This window comes from Gouania willdenowi, chromosome 11, assembly GCF_900634775.1.
Source record: "Gouania willdenowi chromosome 11, fGouWil2.1, whole genome shotgun sequence".
NCBI classification, from domain to species: domain Eukaryota; kingdom Metazoa; phylum Chordata; class Actinopteri; order Blenniiformes; family Gobiesocidae; genus Gouania; species Gouania willdenowi.
This window is the reverse complement of record NC_041054.1, coordinates 27,240,090-27,261,478: the sequence shown is the minus strand read 5'-3', so window position 1 is coordinate 27,261,478 and position 21,389 is coordinate 27,240,090. Positions and strand designations below refer to the sequence as shown.

Here is a 21,389-nt window from a genome sequence, read left to right as displayed (position 1 = left end):
CTGTTTTTTTCCTTTCAGGGTCCGTCCAGAGGAGATTCTTTTGGATCACCGAAACCCTGATGGAATGCCATCCATGGATAAGGAAGGGGTCATTTAGGTTAGAGAGGGACCGGAGAGGGTCCCATTCCTCTCTCAAACACTCCCTCTATGTCTGCTTCTTCCCTTGTGTGTTTGCTCCTGTACTCCTTCTGGCTTTTGTCTTGCAGGTCCGTGGGATCCTCAGTGTGGAGCTACAGAGTCTCAACAACTCTGTCTCCACCCTTTCCTCTGCACACACCCAACACAGCATAACGTGGATGGCTGTTCATCATAGGAATGGGATCCACACAAGGTTCCTGCTGCTTAACAGAAGGTTTTCCTTGCCGCCATGATGAATTCATGTTGGGTGTGGGATACATATGTATGTGTATATACGTATATATGCATATGTGTGTATCCATAAAATGAAGAGTCCGTCCTTAAGACTGCTCTACTGTAAAGTGTCTTGAGATACCATTGGTTATGATTTGGCGCTATACAAATAAAGATTGATTGATTGATTGATTGATAAGGAAGTGTTTGACCAGCAGAAGGTGAGTATTTTTTTTATTTTTTATATTATATTTATGTTGGTGTAGTCTGTTTGTAATTGACTTCCCCATTTCTCCAACATATTGTTTTCCACATTTTGAACAGAAAATTAAATATACACAGTTCTCTGTGTGTACGTTAGAGCTTTGAGGAATTTTAAAAATTTGTTTATTCGTTTTATTCTGGACAAAGATAAGTTTCACAAAATTATCTGAGAATATATTTTTCTTCATGTGGGTCTGTAAATTTGGAAGTTTTACTTTAACTAAATAATCACTGAGACTTTAGTTTCTCCTATAGGCCGAGATGACCTCATGGTTCTGTAAGAGACCTTGTTCTGATATATTTTTATAATTTCTTTTAATTTTGTGATTTATCATTTTTCCAATTGAAGAATACGTGGTGATTAACGGTATTTTTTGTTTTTCTGTACAATCTGATTTTTTATTTCGAAATGACTTCAGGCAGTGTCTTAAAAATGTTCTACCATTTCCTCTTGTTTGTAATGTTTTAAATAAAATCTTTACTGCCACCCAGAAGTCCTCTTTTTTTGTGCAAATTTTATTGAATCTGATCAGCTGTGATTTAATTAACCCTTTATATGTGTGCTTAGTGCAGAAACTTGACTTAAACAGCAGTGCATGGCTGTCTGTTTCTTTAAAGAATACCTTAATATTTAAGGTACAGGTAAGTCCCAGCTCCTCCCCCTTATATACCGTAGTGTCCAGAAAGTCAATTGATGTGTCATTTATTTCATATTTTACTTTAATTGATGGGTCATGGGTGTTTAACGTTTTTATAAATTCTAAAAATTCTTCTTTCGTATACGTCCAAATCCCAAAAATGTCATCCAAATATCGTGTGTAATGTAATGGTTTACATTTACATTTTGCCAGGGCCATCTCTTCCCTTTCAGCCATAAAAATACTTGCATAGGATGGAGCAAATCTTTACCCCATCGCTGTGCCTTTCACTTGTAAGTAGTATTTTTGGTTAAATTCAAAATCATTCCTTGTCAAATTGATAGTTAATAATTCCAGAATTTCCTGGTCTGGTCTGCCCTCTTGTGGGTATTTTTGGAACATCTTTTTTACGGCTCTCAGTCCTGATTCAGTGTCTATATTTGTGTAGAGGCTGTCTATGTCAATGGTGAAAAAGAAGGCGTTTTTGGGTTTTAGTTCTCTAATCATGCTAATGAAATGGTAAGTATCTTTAGTGTAAGAGGGATGTTTAGTGGAGAGAGGATTCAAATAATATTCAACAAATTCTGCCGTCCCATAGGTATCGCTACTGCAGTCCGAGACGATTGGTCTCCCTGGAGGAATTTTTGATGGTACCGTCCATTTGAGGGGGTCTTTATGAATTTTTGGTAAAATATAAAATCTCCTCATTCTTGGTTCTCCATTCCCCTTTAAATATAGTTTTTGTTTTCCATTAATTATCTTTTTTTTGTACAATCTATCTACAATCTGGCTAACTTTTGGTATTGTTTCTAAATAAATTGGTTCTTTTAATTTTTCATAATATGTGGTGTCTTTCAATTGACGATTTGCTTCGTACACATATTGATCTCTACTTAAAATCACCACAGCACTGCCTTTATCAGCTTTTTTAATCACTATGCTTTTGTTTTCTATTAATTCTTTTAGGGCCAACATTTCCTCCTTTGAGAGGTTCTCTCTCTCCTTTTGGGACAGGAAGTGTCTTTCTAGATCTCCTTTATCCTTCCTGATCAGAGTATTGATCTCGGGGGGTAATTTCTCATCCGGTGGAGTCCAATCTGAGGTAAGTGTGAATTTTGGTGTTTGTTTTTGTTTTTCTTTTCCAAAATAGGTTGCTAATTTTATTTTTATATGATAGTTTTGCAGGTCTAATTGGAGTTGGATTTTCATATCTTTATTTAACCCAGTCGTGGGGACAAAGGTAAGTCCTTTATTGAGGAGGCTGCTCTGTGCTGCTGAAAGTTTAAAATTATCAGCTAACACAATAACATTCTTTGAAATAAGGGAAGTTATTTCATTATTCCCCTCCTCTGGGAGGCTTGTGGGGACTATAAGTTTAAATAAGATGACCAGTGCTCTAGCATGGCCTCTGCAGTCCTCCTGGACCAGTGGACATCATCACCTGCTGTCTCGAATTTGGAGTAATCCAATGCTGGGATGTACGGTAAGTTTTTTTTCGATATAATCATTTAGGATTTCCAGATTTGCTTGTTCCTCCAATGGCAGCCTTTCAGAGAAATTAATGATAGGAATCCAGATTTCTGAGTATTTGAAATTTTTTTTAGCTGTTCTTATAGCCCCCTGTAGTTGTCTGATGGACGTCGCTCTGGCATTCTGGGATTTATGGTTAATCCCGAAGGATAAAACCAATTTTAGCACCTTGAGGTTGCTGTGTGACTTCTCCATCAGAGCTTGGGCATGCCTGAAGTTCGCCCCTGGATAACTGTCTATCTGTAAGTGCTCATTGGTGAATCCTGGGATTTTGCTCAAGTTTGAATCCCCTATAATGACCCACTTTTTGTTCACAGACAGGTCCCACTCCAACATCTTCCTGTCTGATCTCTGGTGTCGTGTGGGCATCTTCACTGGTGGTGGTGGAGAAGATGCTCTCACCATGGAAACAGGACTGCTGTGGTGAGTTGGAGTCAAGATATCAAGGTTTTCTATCTCATCTCCCATCTCCTCATCCAATAAACAACTGTTCAGGCTTTGGTCTGTAACATGAATTTGAACACATGCAATGGCGCCCTCTGCTGGCCCCGTGATGCCAATGTCAGGAAGTGTATCAATCAGCCTTTCTGTGCTAACCTCCCAGTCATTAGTGCCTGTTGGGGTCTCAATAGTCTGTTGTGGACTGTGTTCTTCCTCTACCTGCAGAATTCCTCTATCCTCAGGTATGACACAGCCATTTTTGGCCACCATTGTGCGGGGTTCCCGCTGTTCTTTAGGCTGTTCAACAGGTAAATCCTGGGTTACATGTGTCTGGAGGACCTCATCCGTCATGGCCGTCATGTGTGTGTTTCCCTTCTGGGTTCATTGTGTGTCACATTTTGTGTTACTGGTGTGTTTGTGGACACTTGTCTTCCCTGTGTGTTCTGTACAGGGTCCCCTTGTGTTGGAGGAGGCTGTGGTAACCCCCTGGCGGCTATCAGGGCCTCCGCATGTTCCACCACCTCCTGGCTGAGGCGTGGCAAATTTCTGTACGCCCAGCGTGTGACAACTTCAAAGGCCGGCCCTCAGTTTGAAGGTAAGTCCACCTCCAACTCCTTCAACATGGTCTTAAGACTGTCTTTGTAGTGGTTTTCCAGGATTAACAGGGTGTTGTAACCCCAGTTTTGAGCATTTCCATAAATCAAATTCATCGTAGCGTCTGTAGGAAATGCTGGTTTGATCATGGAGCCCAAATTTTCCACAATCTTTGTGATCATGCGTGGTTCTGGTTAGGGTTAGGGGGTTAGGGGGTTAGGGTAGGGCTAGGGTTAGGTTATAGGTGAAAAAACCACTCCTAATGACCGAAAAACTGAGGTTTTTGGTCAATAACTCTTGATTGGAAGGTCGTAGCGCCAAAAGCTTGGAAACAACCCCCCATAAATCAATTCGACCCGATCTACATGAGGTGAAATCGTGTCTCTGCGATTTACGGTTGCGGAGATATTTGCGATTTTCCTAACCCTAATGACCAAAAAACAGAGGTTTTTTGGAATTAACTTTTGATAGGAAGGTGGCATTAGTGTTTTGATGGTGGCAATACCTACTAAAACAATATAGGCCTTTCGAACGGTAGCACCCTCGTCTTTCTACGATGTTCGGTTCCCGAGATATCGCGATTTTTCGAATTTTTGCTAAATGCTAACTTTTGAACGGAAGCTCATAGAGACTCGTGGATGGTACTGTTGGAAAGCCCGTACCCGAATTTTATGAGACGGACGTTGGTTGCGTCCTTCTAGCACCTTCCTATCAAAAGTTACAGGCCATTTTGTCCCTGCCATAGGCATAAAGTTAGGGTTAGGTAAAGGAATGTTTTTTCTCGATGAGACCCCCCGGGGGGATTCGAGGACCCCCCCAGTTGAACAGGGAATCAAAGGCAGGCACGGGCCGACGCTTGTTATTCGTGTTCCTCTCTTCCTTGTGTCACCCATCCAAAAGAATTTTGTGAGTTGGTATCAGTGTAGTGTGGTGTCAGTGCAGTGTTGAAAATATGGGACAAGGAACAGCGTGAGGGGGGTGGTTGCACCCCGCCCATTCTGTGTCTGTTTGGACACCCTGTCGTTAATTAGTTAATGTGTCTTGCGGTGTGGTGTGAGGGTTCACAGGACTGTAAGCTGAGGGGCAGAAGCAGGAGCCTGTTTGGGCTTCACCATAACTGGGTCTGTTTGGACCTCGTCACAGCTTCCAGCCTCCCCCCCATTACCTGTTGTAAGAGATGGGGTGGAGGTGGGAGTGTATTGGTGCATTTTTCCTTTTGTTAATTTTACTTTAACCGTTGGGTTTTCTCTCAGTTTTGGTGTAATTTTAGGGTTTTCTTAAAATAATTCTAGGATAAGGGTTATGGTTGGGGTCAGAGTTATTTGAGTTGAGGCGGTAGCAGTTAGGGTTAGATTTAGGATTTGGGTCAGGGTTAGGGTCATTTGTGTTGAAGCGGTAGCAGTTAGGGTTAGGGTAAGGGTCGCATTTGTGACCAACACTAATTGAACACAACCGCCATTTAGTTGCCCAGTGACAGGGAATTATTCAAAAGTTAACTTTTTATGCAATGGGAATCAATTTTGCCATGTGAGAAATACATTTTTAACTCCGTACATTTTATCCACAAATCAGTTTTTCAAATACATTCTGAGGTTTACAAAAGGTGATTAAAGTCAATTAAGCTTAAATCCTTACGTGAAGGCGTCCTCCTGACTACCATGAAACCCTTCAGAATGTAATAGGTGGCCTCAGGGCCATATACAAAGTTGTGAGTGAAAATATGAAAATCTATCATCATATCGGACTTTCTTGATTTGTCTGTAATCTTGTGAATCTGTGAGAATCTGTAATTCTCATGTGATATTGGAGAAGTTTTGCCACCAGTCACTGCTTTGAATCAGCAAAGGTGTGTAAGGATTGTCTTTCACTTAAGAGTTTACATTGATGAATGATTATTTTTTGAAATGCTTTGCATGTTGTCTTTTTTCCTCAAGATGAAAATTCAGAATTCTCTACTCGTTGTGAAACCCTTCCCCCAACATTTGCTACAGCGGAGCCGGTGCTGATGGAGGAGGCCAAACAAGATATGGATGACCAGAGAGAAATGCCAGCTGATTTTACTACACAACTCTCCATAGCTTCTATTGAGAAACCAGCTCCATTGCTAGATGACCCACAAACACCTTCCCCCCCTTCAGGGGAAGTCTCTAGTCCTGCTCCTGTGGAGGCATTGAATGAAGTACCAGAAAGTGCTTCTGTGTGTGACACTGTGGATGCCCCTGTAAGACCATCAGTCATTACCAACCCAGGAGACCGCTATGCAGGTGGAGGAGGTGGTGGCCGCTTCGGATGAGAAGGTGAAAAAAGATGATGTGATAACAGAAGAGCTGAAGACTTTGGAAACTGAAGAGCAGAAGCCTGAAACTTGTGCGGAGCCTGCAGCCGAAGTTGATTTGACAGTTGCACCTGTGAATGTGGGAGAAGAAGAGATTGAAACCAAGACTGAACCCTCTACACCTCCCTCCTCTTTGGTGGAACCTGATGCTCCACAGCTTCAAGAGTCTGATCCAATCTCAGACCCTGAACCCTCACCAGTTAAGCATGCAGAGCCTGCTCTGTTTAATGGCCTTCCTCAGGAGTCTGAAGACCTTTCTGAAGATATGAAGCTCACGAACACTAAATCCCACAACAAGCCCGACATTTCACAAACTCAGGAACTCACAACTCTGGCTAAAACTGCACCACTAACCGAGCAGGAAGAGCAACAGCCAAAGAAAGAAAAAGAGTCAAAGAAAAATGAGGAAGTCCCTCCCACTGCTGTTGGCTGCCCATAGGAACCCACTATGCAAGGTACAAAATACTAAATTAATGAAGTACTAAATTAATGCAATTGATTTAAGTTTTAGTTCCAGCAAGAATAATTTTGTCTTATTTTTGAATAGTATGTTAAGGCTACATTTTTTCAGACAACTGTTACTCAGGAAATCTACCTTGATCTCCTGACATGTTTCAACTGTCAACTACTATGGCAAGCCCTTTTAATATTTAATAAGTCTGGCGGACATGTAGCAATTTAGTTTTCACTAGTGGAAATTACATTTGAACATGTTCAAATGTAATTTTGACATGTTAAAATGTTAATTCAAGATATCTGTAAAGCCATTTTCACACGTAACAAATATATTTCAACATGTCAAAATGTCATTTCGACATGTAGAAACTGAATTACAGATATCTGCAATTACATTTTTACACGTAACAATGTGCCATTGACTTCCATTCAAATTGAATTGCAAATCATGAATTAGAATTGCCACATGTCAAAATTGAATTGCACATATCTGCAATTACATTTTTACATGTAACAATTGAATTGCAGATATCTGCAATTGAATTTCAGATATCTTATTAAATGTTAAAAGGGCTTGCCATACAACTGCCAGTCTTAGTAGGCCTGGGCGATAAGAGAATAAAGATAGACCAATCTGATTCAAGTGAGAAAAAATACCATTACAAAGACCTTGTAACAGTTGGTGTCTACACAGGGGAGATACAGTGCATGTTTACATTAAAGTCAAATCAAAGAAATGCTTGTATTCTACTCCATTCCACGCATTTTACAGAAGTAAAGGTGAATCTACTTTGTGCCATCAACACTACAGATGAATGGAAGCCCACGAACCCTGAGGCAGGAAACGGTACGACAGAGAATTCCTCCTGAGTCTCCAGTTTAACAATGCCAGTATGCAAAAACCTGAGGGTCTCCCACTCATCAGCGGCGTTGTCCTCGACAAGGTAAACCTGGTTCAGCAGCGCAAGACTGTTCTATGCCTTCCTGAACCAATCCACTTTGTGGGGTGTCTGATCAAATAGGACTAATTCTTGTTTTCATCCTTAGCCAAACAAGACCCTTCTAAGACCTGCTGACCCAGCAAGACTGACGAATGCAGGTCCTGATTTTACTCCCTCATATTTGGGCAATCATGAGAGCCGATCAATGGGAGGTCCCAGAGGCACGGTCAGTAAAACATCACTGTAAAATGAATTGTTTGTATGTAATATTCGAAAGTCAACTTTTTTTACACTGACTCGCCCTTTTCTTATATTCTATTTTTTCCCCACTTATTTAATAGTTCAGATCTTACAAATCTTAGATCTTTATTATTGAAAATACAAACTTTTCGGGAAACCAATTTCAATTGTCCTGTTGTAAACTGTTACTCTGTATGAGAGCTTTTTATTACTTTATTGCACAATTGGTACCAATTAGGGTTGTATGCAGTAACATAAGAACATTAGAATGACCAGTTGGTGATGATTGTTTTATTTACGTTGTTTTAAATAACATTTGTCCCTTGCTCTCTCTCAGCATCCTGACCCTCGATGCTCCCAGCAGGGCCCGCGTAAAGAGCCCAGGAGAATCATCATCAACAGCATGTCTCTAAATTATGACTTGCAACTAAACAAAGCTGAGAAACCCTGGAAACCTACTGTGAGGAAGAGCTCTTGCAGCCGTGGTGCTGATAAGGTTGTGGATAATGATGCTGAGGTGGCCAAAACTGAGGAGCTGTTCAAGCGTTTGCGTAGCATCCTGAACAAGCTCACCCCACAAAAGTTTCAGGAGCTAATGAAGCGAGTGTCCGAACTAACAATAGACACGGAGGAAAGGCTGAAAGGAGCCATTGACCTGATATTTGAGAAGGCCATCTCGGAACCAAACTTCTCTGTGACCTATGCCAGCATGTGCCATGGCCTAATGGGGGTAAGTGCGTGTCTTTGGGTATTTTGCCTCTATTGGCTTCAATGATGATTGTTCTTTAGTGCCACGACTCTGTGCCACGAAATGTCAATGATGGTGAGAAGGAACTGATGAAGTAATCTGAACTACTTCTCAGTCCTTCAGCAGTCAGATGAAGACCACAGAGATCCTCAGAGGTCAGTTACTTGCCCAATCTAATTAACATAAAGTGAATTGCTTTGAGATTTTTGTCATTCCACATTTATAAACCTTTTTTTCTTCAAAATATAATGGCTGTTGCACCTTTCAGCTAAAATCTGATTCGGGTGCTATGTCATTGTGGAACATTTTAAAGTTTGTTTTGTCCAACTTGTTATAGTTCACGTACTGTATGTGGTGAGGCGTTTTTTTTAAAGCAGACTGTCTGCAGGGTTTTAAAAAGTACTAAAAATTGATGAATGTTAAAAAATTAAAGCCCTTAAAAGTATTAAAAGTCTTAATTCCGATTTTTTTTTAAAGTGTTAAATTCATTCATCACTGACACAAACTTTATTCTAACATTTATTATACAACATTTAGTTCCGACCAGTTGGAGAATCCCTCATTCCATGAGTGCTGATATAGAGTAACAACAGCACTGGGACCTTTTACAGACATCACTCTGCTGTTCAGCCATTCTAATTGCTGTTGGTTAACTTTCAGCTAGGAAATATTTAGGTGTTGCCTGGCAACAGCCTTGTCTCCCTTCCAGTTGTGGACCTATTTGTTTTGGTGCAAAACAAATTATGAAATAAACTTATCTTATACTGTTTAAAATGCGCTCGTAGAACTGTTGTATAAAAGCAATATCTTATCAATAATACATTCTTGTTATAATGTGCTTAAGCAACAGTAAAAATGAAAATAGGAGATCAATTGGTAATTGTAGGCAACTAAAAGTTTTAGGCTCTTTTTAGAGAGCCATGCCTAAAGAGCTGGTTCTCTGAAGTGGAAATTCTCATCATGATGGTTGATCACGTGACATAAAAGCAAAACACACTCAAAACAGAAGCCTTGACATGATCAGACTTACATTTATATGTCATATAAATACCATCCAGGCCCTCCACCTTTTTTATAGTATTTGGACCTAAGGTGTGTTTAAAAAAAAAATGTATTTAGTAAAATACATTCTTTCAAGCTTGAGAGATGGAGAAGAAGTCTAAAGCCATCATTGATGAATACCTCCACATTACTGACTTGAAGGTTCAAAGAATTGTACAACATACAACAGCAGGACATTTACCTAAATGTGTGAGGAGCCCACGTCATTACATGAGCCCACGTCATTACATGAGGAGCCCCCGTCACTCCATGAGGAGACCACGTCTCTAAATGAGGAGCCCACGTCACTCTATGAGCAGTCAGCAGTGAAGGTGGAGAAATCTCGAAAGAAGAAAAAGAGTCGAAGGAACCGGTTCATCAGGTGGATGCAGAAGAGGTTCTTCACCCGCATCCATCCTCAGTGACACAAACTGTTTTTCCAACAAATATTTTAACATTAGTTGAAAAATGTGGAAACATTAAGGACTTTGTTACAACCTGATACATTCACTTTGTAACAACGTACCATTTATTGTGAAAAAAAATAAAATAAAATGTGCAAAACAAAACAGATGAAGTGATTTGTTGATTTAAAACACACATGAATAATAACCAATGAGGGATTAACAAAGATAAATGCTTGATAATGATTTTATAGACAAAGTAAAATGGATTATAAATGAGCTCAAAATTATTAATTATTACTGGCTCACTAAAAATAATAATGCTACATACTTAATTACAATGGTAACTGAAGAGAAAAAAAGGAGAGAAGAGAACTGCATGAAGATAAGAAATTAAAGACAATAAAAATAACCAAAGGAGAGTTCACTCAGACACCCAAACCTCCTCCAAGCTCCAAATCTCCTATTTGTCAGATATTGTAAGTTATCTGGATCAGTGATCCTGGTACCAGGATCATTCACACATTAATGGCTTGGAACAAATCTATATCCCACTAACTATCATACAGTAGGTCACAATCAGTGCTTTAAATTAACTTTTTAGATCACCAGCCAACATGGCTAGTAGATTCTTAAAGTTATAAACCAACCAGGTTTTCCACCAGCCAAATTTTTTTCCAGAAAAAATAAACTACATTATGATCCACAGAATAGATTTAAGCCTTCAAGTTTTTAAAAAAAATAGTTTTTAATTTAGTTGATTGCAAAAAATACATCAAAATAGTAAAAATATATACATTTATTTTTAAAAACAATGCTGTAACAAAGCCTAAAAGGTGCAATATGGAACTTTGGGTGTGTCAGAGAAGTGAACCTTTTATAAAGTATATTCTCATAACTTAATAAACAAACTTAACTCGGATGAAAATTGAATCCCTGGAAAAGTGTTTGAATTTAAAAAGAATAGAAGTAATCAATACTAAGAATTACATGTACAGTAGAAAAAAATGTGTTATTAACATGCATGCTCTTCAACTGTTAACAAATCCCACTCCCCACAAACTGTAATGCACATTTTAAAGGTGAACAAATCAATAGAGATCATGTGGGAAATCTAATCTTCAGAGTCCTCCTCAGAGTCTGTTACTCTGCATATGCTCAGTAGCTGCTTGATTTTGCATAAGAACTCTACACTCGATAAATATCTCCACGTTTGTTTGTTTGTTTGTTTTAAACTATTTTTCATCTTCATTCCATTTGTCTTCTTTAATAACAAACCAACAATCACGCTAACATAAGCACAAAGCCAATTGTGTATGTCACGTCCAGCAGGGTTGCTTGATTTACATTACATTTTAAAGTTTAAACACACACACAAAAACCCTGAAATGTATTGGTGGAAAACAGCCCAATCAGGCAACAATGACTTGTTGCATCGTTCCTGCAGCCTGCCGATTCAAACAGACGCAGTGGTATTTGTTTCATTCTCCACCAGCCAAAATGGCTAGTACGCTACAATGTTACCTGCCAAAGTTCATTTTTACCCACATTTTACGGGTTGGCCTTTATTATTAAAAAATAATAAAATGTACAAAATAAAACAGATGAAGTGAAATTTTGATTTGAACACGTGAATAATAACCAATAAGGGATTAACAAAGAACCCCCCCCCCCCAACACACATCATCTTGCTTCAGTTCAGCTCTCTCCTCATCCAGCCATCTCAGGCTGCCTTCTACACAACTGCTGTATGTCAACCTCCACAGAGTGCACGTCAGTGTGACTCCTCCCACTTGATCGGAGCTTTGATTTGCTGAGACTAAGGAAAATGTGAAAGTATGCAAATAATTAAATGAACAGTGATCTTTGTGGTCAGTTCCAGGGTTGGGGTCAATTACATTTTTCAGTTACAATTACTGTAAGTTTTCAATTACAAATATTAGGAACAGCTGCAATAATGTCATGTTACTCACGTGTTAAAATGTTCAGATACACATTTGTGTCGTGTTTATATGTTTTCTCATAGCAACAGATGTAACGTCCTGCGTCCTCAGAGGAGATGTTTGTGATGGTCAAAGAACATCTACGGCCCAGACTCAGTTTAGCAGCTTGAAGTGAATTTTCATTCATCTGTTCATCACTAACAATGATATCAGTATTAGATATGTCTCTGCTGTACAGCCAGTTAATGATAGAGCATGATGTTTCAGATGAATTCACATTGTTACAGGACATGATGACCTCATCTCCAGCTCTGTGATAGATGTTGATGAAGTCACTGCTGTCTGCAGCAAAGAAACACAGAGCAGTCGTTATAAAGTTATAAAATAAAACAGGGATGGGGTCAATTATAATTGTAATTGATAATTTATGATAATTATGACATAAGTATAATTGTAATTGTAATTTTAAAAATCTGTTGCATAATGAAATTATAATTGAGTTTGATAATTGACTTTGTAATTGTAATTGCCATGAAAAATCTTTAAATATCGTCAATTATAATTTAACAGAAAACTGGGGAACCATGTTACAGTTCTATGTACAATTCTACACATATGTAGTAACAATTATTAAAATATGTTTCATATCAAGCTTTACCACATTTTACCATTAAAAAATATATAAATCTAAGGGTAAACTGACACATAAAAGTCTCAGACGGCCACACCAAAAATATTAAAACCTATATTTTCATTGATTATAAAACCTAGCAAGGTAACCAATAGATATGAAATAAATGAGATGATAGATATTTGTTTTTAGTGTATTTTACAGCTGATTTAGGACCAGTTATCATTAGAGATGCTAACAGAATGCTAACACAAGAGGAAGGTTAACTTTTATTAGCTTATTTATTTCAGGCTCAGTCATTTTGATTCTTTGTAATTGGAATTTAGTCATTGAGAACGTAATTGTAATTGACTTCCTGAGGATAATAAATAATTTGAATTTATTTGTAATTGGAAAAATTGCTGGCCACTGTAATTATAATTGACAACATTCACAACCATGACAACACACTACTCTAAATTTATTGTAAAAACTTTGTAAAATTCAATATTAATGTGTTATGTGTATATGTACATATGTGTAAATACATTTGCATTTCTGGGATTTATAAGTATATCTGTGGTTCTGGTATTGTTAAAAGTATTCATATATCTATTTATATAATCTATTTATAATATATCTATAATTTGATATTTATGAATGTATTTATAATTCTATTTATATAATTCATAAAATATTTGTAATTCTGGTATTTTTGCACTATGTTGTGGTTGCACTGGTTCACTGCTTTTTTAGATGTGCCAATTCACACCTTTTTTACAGTCTCTGCAATTATAAATGTGATCGATTATGTAAAACATCTATACTATATATCTCGCAAGTCTCATAGTTTTTTATTGAATCATGTGACCCCCTCTGATCATGTGACCTAATCATCCCATGTATATATGCAGGTGTGTCAGAGCTGTTTCCTAAGTCTGATGAAGGGCTAAGGCCTGAAACGTTACTTTTGCTGGTGAGAAAGACATTTTTGGTGAGCATTACAGCTGTGCAGATCTATCACATTTCTTTCAAATGTTTCCTCAGCCTCAGATCTGTGATGTTCCTCTTGGTGGTGATCTCACTGAGCACGCCCAGAACGTCAGCACCGGATTTCATCACATTTCTCTGCTTTTTAAACTCACACTGTTCAACCATCAACTGGTTTTCAGGCAGAACAACATAGAGACACAAAGAAAGTCAACCATAAGCAGTTTTTCCAATTACAATTCAATTACAATTATTATTTATCCTCAGAAAGTCATTTACAATTACAACTCAATTATGATTACAGCGACCAGCATTTTTTCATCATTTTTAAAATCATATTTCCTCTTAAACACAATATCTTCAGATGTATCTTTGTAAGTTTTAAAAAACATTATTTCATTTGATTTCCACAAATGTAAAAACTGAAAGTTTTTCATAAACTAAAAGAGGAGGAAACAATGGGGATGTTTATGGATTTGTGACTCACAGCGCTAACAACAAACTTGGTTGTGTGATGGAACAAACTGATATTAATTTAATAGTGTTACATTAGAGAAATGCAAAACTCCTTAAGAGTGAGATGTCTGTCTTTCTCTGAAACCTTTTTAACTAATGTTTACAGACTAGACTTGTATGTGCCATAGAAAAGAGTCAAAAGACAGATAAATACACATATGGTATGCATGTCTTCAATGGCCTGCACTGCCATATCAAATGTGACATTGATTTTAAAATAGGCAGAATTGAGTCTTGTTTACCATTGTTTTTTTAATTGTTATTGTAGGTGAGTTCCGAATTTAAGAGAATCACAACAATGCATCTGCAGTCAAAGTTCTTCTCGGAGCTGGATGCTTACTCTGCAAATCTGCTCAAGGGGTATGCCAAGAAAGGTGGTGTGCAAGGGAGAAAAATCAAGAACATCATGGTACCCATAACCCAGGTATGATAACAATGGAAAAGACAAACTGTTCAACCTGTACTGCTGTCATATTTTGAAACTTAACCTCTTAACTCTCACTTTAACACATTTTCTCCAGTTCAGCTTTAAATCTCTAATCTGAAAGCCTTATTGACTTTAAAAACTGAACTAAGACTTTTCCTCACAGGGTCGTCACTTTTTCATCATATTTTTGGTGTTTTTGTTGCTTTTTATGTCGCCTGTTTTGTTGCATTTTTGTAGATTTTTTGCTGCGTTCTCATTCTCACTTGCATCTCATTTTTGTCTCTTTTTTGTAACTGTTTTTTTGCTTTATCATCCCTTTTTTTGGTCGCCTGTTTTGTTGCTTTTTTTGTTACATTTTTTGATGTTTTTTGTAATCTGTGTTGTTGCTGTTGCATCACTTGTTGCTCCTTTGTTGCCTGTTTTGCTGCATTTTCATCCTCATTTACATCTTGTTTTTATCACTTTTTTGAAGAAGCTTTTAGATTTGGGTCAAGTTCAACTGGAGTAAATGTGCTCGGTTAAAGTGGGAGTTAAGAGATGAACTGAAAACCTGACCATTGTGGAAATGGCTAATGTTCTGGAAATAAGGGACATGCTCAAATCAATTCCTGTACACTTTTATAGATTTAACTGAAGGTGTATAGATTTACAGGAAAGATCTTGCTTCACTCTATGAAAAGGCCAGAGTACTCAAGAAGGGTTTACAAGCTGGAGAACCACTGTATTCACTACTACTCTAATCTCTAAATGGCTTCAAAGTTGTGACTTCCTCTGAGTCTAGTTAAAAGTTGTCTAAACTTTCTGAAACCAGCTCTGCTGGTAGGTTGAGATGTGTTCCTAGCGTTGTTTTGTTGTTGGTTTTTTTTTGATCTGCATACTTTGAGGACACATTCTCGTCTAATGTCAATGCTGTCCGTCTAAGTTCTTTGTGTCTACTTGAATGAAGATCCAGAAAAGTTGGTGAAGGAATACATGGTATTTTAATTTATCTTATATGTTTTCTGAGGTTTTGATCAGTTGGGATGAATGAGGTTTCATCTGGGTTCTAATCAGCTGTAGAATTGAGAAACGGCCCTTATCTTTCAAAATTCTAAGTATTCATACTCCGTACTTGTGAACTCCTGGATACGGACTCGTGAGAGCAAACTTGAAGAACGGACTTGCGGTGTGCGCAAGCGCGGACTTCGCATACTCGTTGTTTTGGAACAAAGCAAACTTCCTGACTTTGTTGTGTGAAGTATGTGCCCTCCACTTAGACATTAAAGACAATAATATGTATCATTGAGTAGATGTCATTGTTGTAAATATTAATTATTTTGTAAACCAATAAAACATTTAGTGATAAATAAATATGAACATTTTATGTATAACAACAATAATAAAATATGTTGTATCAAAATATGGTATTTGAATTCTTACTTAATAATTAGATTTTTTAAGTACTAATTCATAATAATTGTTAAAAAAATAAAAATAAGCTAAAAAACTAATGAATAAATAATTCAGGATAGAATTTGGAAATACTTTAGGCTCACAAACAACAAGAATATTATTATTAACAATAATAATGATAATAAAAAATAATATAAAAGTAATTCTTTGTTTTGAATAAGGTATTTTAATTCTCAATAATTACATGTTTTAGGTATTACATTTTTAAAGAAAAACAATTCTGTCCTGAAAATATTTTCTTTAGGACAAAACAGAATCTGCACCACTTCAGGTATGAAATTACCATATTTTTCGGACTATAAGGCGCACCGGATTATAAGGCACACTCTCAATGAATGGGTCTCACTGGGTCTATTTTCATACATAAGGCGCACCGGACTATAAGGCGCACCGGTTTGTTATTATTATCATTATTATTAAGCGAAATAAAATAGTCAGATAAGTCAAACTTTATTCAACTCATTAACAATAACTATCAACATTGTTCAGGTTTAACACATAAAATGCAGAACAATAAAACTCACTTTTTCAGTTCAGTATGTTGAAGCACAGTAGTTAATTTCATATATAAGGCGCACCTGATTATAAGGCGCACTGTTGATTTTTGAGAAAATTAAAGGATTTTAAGTGCGCCTTATAGTCCGAAAAATACGGTAAACTCCTAATCTAATGCAATATTATTATTATTATTATTATTATTATTATTATTATGTTCAATAAACTGGTCAATGTATTTTTTGTAATTTACACGTGCAGTTTATCCTCCTCCATCATCATCTTTGAAATCATGCGCATGTTTTGAAGTGCATGCTGGGAAATATGGCTGACGGAGTACGCACAAGTCTCCTCTGATGCATGCAAATGAGTCCGCACAAGTACACAGATTGAGAAACGGCCAAGGTCTTAAAAACCTCTTTGAAATCTACCTACTTACTGACTGCATTGCATTTCTAAACAAACCAGCCATGTACTTACAAATTGATATCTGCACATAACATAAATGTATTGGGCCAACTTGCATAATTTTGTCACAATTTGCCACTTTTTTACCAGACATAGAGTTAAAGAGATCCATGTCTGGACCCTCCAGGCTAATGAAGAGGAGCTTTGTCAAAGTTTCTTTTTTGTTTGTCACAGACGGCTGACGAAAACATTGGAACGGCCATGGCGTCAAGTTAAGGGAGAATCATTGTCACTGCAATTCACAGTGAGAGGATTTGGAGCGCCGTTAATGGTTACATATGTCACTGACACTGATTGTTATCTTTTATTTTTCTCAGTTACATTTGAATTGTTTTCTATAATGTAAAGGGCCTTTTGAGACTGCCCATTGATGTTATTGGAAAAATGTCCCCTAAATGTAGTATGAACATGTTTTTTGTTTCTGTAAGTTCACCGGCACGTACAGGTGCAAAACCTTTGTAAAACGTTGCATTATTGCTTAATTGGAGAAATACATTTTTCAATCAATCAATTAATCAATCAATCAATCTTTTATTTGTATAGCGCCAAATCATAACCAATGGTATCTCAAGACACTTTACAGTAGAGCAGTCTTAAGGACGGACTCTTCATTTTATGTATCCCACACCCAACATGAATTCATCATGGCGGCAAGGAAAACCTTCTGTTAAGCAGCAGGAACCTTGTATGGATCCCATTCCTATGATGAACAGCCATCCACGTTATGCTGTGTTGGGTGTGTGCAGAGGAAAGGGTGGAGACAGAGTTGTTGAGACTCTGTAACTCCACACTGAGGATCCCACGGACCTGCAAGACAAAAGCCAGAAGGAGTACAGGAGCAAACACACAAGGGAAGAAGCAGACATAGAGGGAGTGTTAGAGAGAGGAATGGGACCCTCTCCGGTCCCTCTCTAACCTAAATGACCTCTCTCTTAACGCCCTCTCCAACCTCTCTCCAACCGAGCATGCCAGACCCCCCCCCCCCCCCCCCCCCCCCGGCAGTCTATGCCTATTGCATCTTAATTATGAGCTATGAGCTGGTTCCTAACTAAAAGCTTTACCAAAGAGGAATGTTTTGAGCCTAACCCTAAAGGTAGAGAGGGTGTCTGCCCCCCGAACCGTGGTTGGTAGATGGTTCCAGAGAAGTGGGGCCTGATAACTGAAAGCTCTTCCTCCTATACTACTTTTAGAGACAAATGGAACAACGAGTAGTCCAGCATTTTGAGAGCGTAGTGTTCTGGGGGGATTGTATGGCACTACAAGCTCCTTGAGATAGACTGGTGCCTGTCCATTTAGGGCTTTATAAGTGAGAAGAAGAATCTTGAATTCTATTCTATATTTTATGGGAAGCCAATGCAGAGAGGCTAATACAGGAGTAATGTGATCGCTTCTCCTAGTTTTAGTCAGTACACGTGCTGCAGCATTTTGAACCAGCTGAAGTGTCTTAAGCGACTTGCTCGGGCAGCCTGCTAAAAGAGAATTACAATAATCCAGTCGAGAGGTAACAAAAGCATGGACTAGCTTTTCGGCGTCGCCCTGAGACAGGATAGATCTGATTTTAGCAATGTTACGTTTGTTTTATGTGAGAGTTGAAGGATAAATCCTGATCAAATAGAACCCCAAGGTTTCTAACAGTTGTGCTTCGTGCCAGAGTAATGCCATCTAGGGCAGTTAGGCTAGCATAGGTTTCTCTAAGGTGTCGTGGGCCCAGTACAATGACCTCAGTCTTGTCTGAGTTAAGAAGAAAAAATTTTGGTCCATCCAGGCCCTAATGTCCTTTAGACAGGCCTCAAGTTTAGATAGCTGATTTGTCTCACCTGGCTTCATTGATACATACAGTTGGGTATCATCAGCATAGCAGTGAAAGTTAACAAAGTATTTTCTCATAACATTACCAAGGGGGATCATATAGATACAGAAGAGGATTGGACCTAGCACAGAGCCCTGAGGAACCCCGTAGCTTACTTTAGTGTACACAGAAGACTTATTATTCACGTGTACAAACTGGTACCTATCAGATAGGTAGGACTTAAACCAGTTTAGGGCAGTCTCTGTGATTCCAAGTAATTTCTCTAATCTCTCTAGTAGAATATAGTGATCTATAGTGTCAAAAGCTGCACTAAGATCTAATAAAACCAGCACTGAGAGTTGTCCTTCATCTGAAGCCCAGAGTAGATCATTAGTTACTTTAACTAAAGCAGTCTCTGAGCTGTGTTGAGCTCTAAAACCTGACTGGAAGTCCTCGAACAGGTTGTTGTTGTTTTGAAGGAAGTCACAGAGCTGAGCCGCCACAACTTTCTCAAGAATCTTTGAAATAAAAGGAAGATTAGATATAGGCCTGTAGTTTGCTAAAGTGCTGGAATCAAGAGTAGGTTTTTTGAGAAGGGGTTTGATTACAGCTACTTTAAAGGACTGTGGCACGTAGCCTATTGATAGGGATATATTTATTGTCTCCAACAAAGATGGGCAGACCAGGGGAACAACTTCTTTAAACAGCTTAGTTGGGATCGGATCTGAAAGGCAGGTCGATGGTTTGGAGGATGAAATAATAGAGTTAAGTTCCTGAAGTCCGATATGTGTGAAACAGTTTAGGTTAGGCCAGCAGGCCCAGGTGAAGGCAGGGAGTGGCTAATTTTATCTCTAATCTTATGAATTTTATGGTTAAAAAATGTCATAAAGTCCTCACAGCTGAGGGCTAGAGGAATCATGGGCTCAATAGAGCTCTGACTTTGTGTTAGCCTGGCTACAGTTCTGAAAAGGTACCTCGGATTATTTTTATTTTCTTCAATTAGTGAGGAATAGTATGTAGATCGACTATGTCGTAAGGCTGTCATGTATTTACTATGGCTTTCTTGCCAGAGTATTCGTGACTCCTCTGTTTTATTGGAACGCCACATTCTCTCTAATTTACGGGTTGTTTGTTTGAGTGTGTGAGTTTCAGAGCTAAACCACGGAGCTTTCCTCTGACGTTTAATAGTTTTTTCCCTCAATGGGGCAATTGAGTCCAAGGTGGATTTTAGTAGACTAGCAGAGCTATCGACAAGCAGATCCAGTTGAGAGGGGTTATAATTAATATCATAGTTATTTATTGGATGGTGCATTGAGTTTAAGGCAGCAGGAATGGCCTCTTTAAATTTAGCCACAGCACTATTGGACAGATTTCTACTCGTAACTATTTTATTGCACAGTGCGAGATCCTCTAGGATAATGTTAAATATATTAAAAAGTGATCTGATAGCAGAGGATTTTCAGGGTAGACTTTTAGTTCATTAATATCAAGGCCATATGTTAGAACAAGAGTATGATTTAAACGATCAGTAGCTTCATTAATAGTTTGAAAAAAGCCAACTGAGTCTATTAGGGACATAAAGGCTGAGCTCAGGCTATCACTATCTTTGTCAACATAGATATTAAAATCTCCTACTATCAGTATTTTATCAGAACTGAGGACTAAGTTTGATATAAACTCAGAGAATTCTGATAGAAATTCAGAATAAGGGCCTGGAGGACGGTAAATTATCGCAAATAAGACTGGCTGGCAGGTTTTTGATTTGGTATGAGATAAATTTAGAACCAGGCTTTCAAAGGAAGTGTAGTTGGCCTTTGGTTTAGGATAGATTAGGAGAGAGGAATGATAAATAGCTGCTACACCACCTCCACGGCCTATGTCTCGTGGCATATGAGTATTTAAATGACTGGGAGGAGTGGCTTCATTTAAACTAACATATTCATCTTGATACAGCCATGTTTCAGTTAAACAGAATAAATCAAAGTTATTTTCTGAGATAAGGTCATTTACTAGTAGAGATTTGGATCTCAGTGATCTAATATTTAATAGAGCACATCTAATGGTTTTATGTTTTGGTGTTTCTAGATTTGAGATTTTAATTTTTTTCAGATTTTTATAATTGATAGCTCTTTTATTTGATTTTATGTTAAAATCATTGTGAAATTTGGGTCGGGGGACAGACATCGTTTCCATAAAATAATATTCATCACCATCACAACAGTTGTCATGGCGATGAACACAGCTATCATAATAGCAATGGGAGGGAAATTGTCCTAAGGCAAGCGCAGAGGGGCGTGGAGGACTCCCCCTCTGTAACATGGTCTCATTCATGAGATGTCATAACAGTGACTGTGCCATGTTTTCTGATAGTAGAGATGCTCCCTCCAAAGTAGGATGGATTCCATCTCTTCCTATCAGGTTCGGTTTTCCCCAGAAGGATCTCCAATTATCAATGAAGCCCACCTTGTTTTCTGGACACCACCTCGATAGCCAGCGGTTAAATGATGACATGCGGCTATACATGTCATCACTGGTCAGATTTGGTAAGGGACCAGAGAAAATTACGGAGTCCGACATTTTTTTAGCATAAGCACAAACTGATTCAATGTTCACTTTGGTTGCTTCCGACTGACGACGTCGGGAGTCATTAGTGCCGACATGGAGGACTATCCTATCAAACTTACGGTTACTCGTTGCCAGCAACTTTAGATTTTTT

The 21,389-nt window shown here is 38.1% G+C and overlaps 2 long non-coding RNA genes and 1 other non-coding gene across 3 annotated transcripts; all 3 read left to right on the top strand.

Annotated features, from left to right (window-relative positions):
- Nucleotides 1–1,408: 1,408 nt before the first annotated feature.
- On the top strand, nt 1,409–2,642 carry LOC114472675 (uncharacterized). Its single transcript, XR_003675171.1, has 6 exons — nt 1,409–1,546; nt 1,702–1,772; nt 1,852–1,939; nt 2,220–2,355; nt 2,431–2,493; nt 2,577–2,642. It is a non-coding gene; the product is annotated as an uncharacterized LOC114472675 (long non-coding RNA).
- Nucleotides 2,643–2,881: 239 nt separating this feature from the next.
- Nucleotides 2,882–8,242, top strand: LOC114472462 (uncharacterized). Its single transcript, XR_003675111.1, has 7 exons — nt 2,882–3,025; nt 3,101–3,206; nt 3,676–3,819; nt 5,753–6,608; nt 7,421–7,553; nt 7,657–7,776; nt 8,128–8,242. It is a non-coding gene; the product is annotated as an uncharacterized LOC114472462 (long non-coding RNA).
- Nucleotides 8,243–8,556: 314 nt separating this feature from the next.
- On the top strand, nt 8,557–8,633 carry LOC114472722 (small nucleolar RNA SNORD66). Its single transcript, XR_003675193.1, has one exon. It is a non-coding gene; the product is annotated as a small nucleolar RNA SNORD66 (small nucleolar RNA).
- The last annotated feature ends 12,756 nt before the right edge of the window (nt 8,634–21,389 follow it).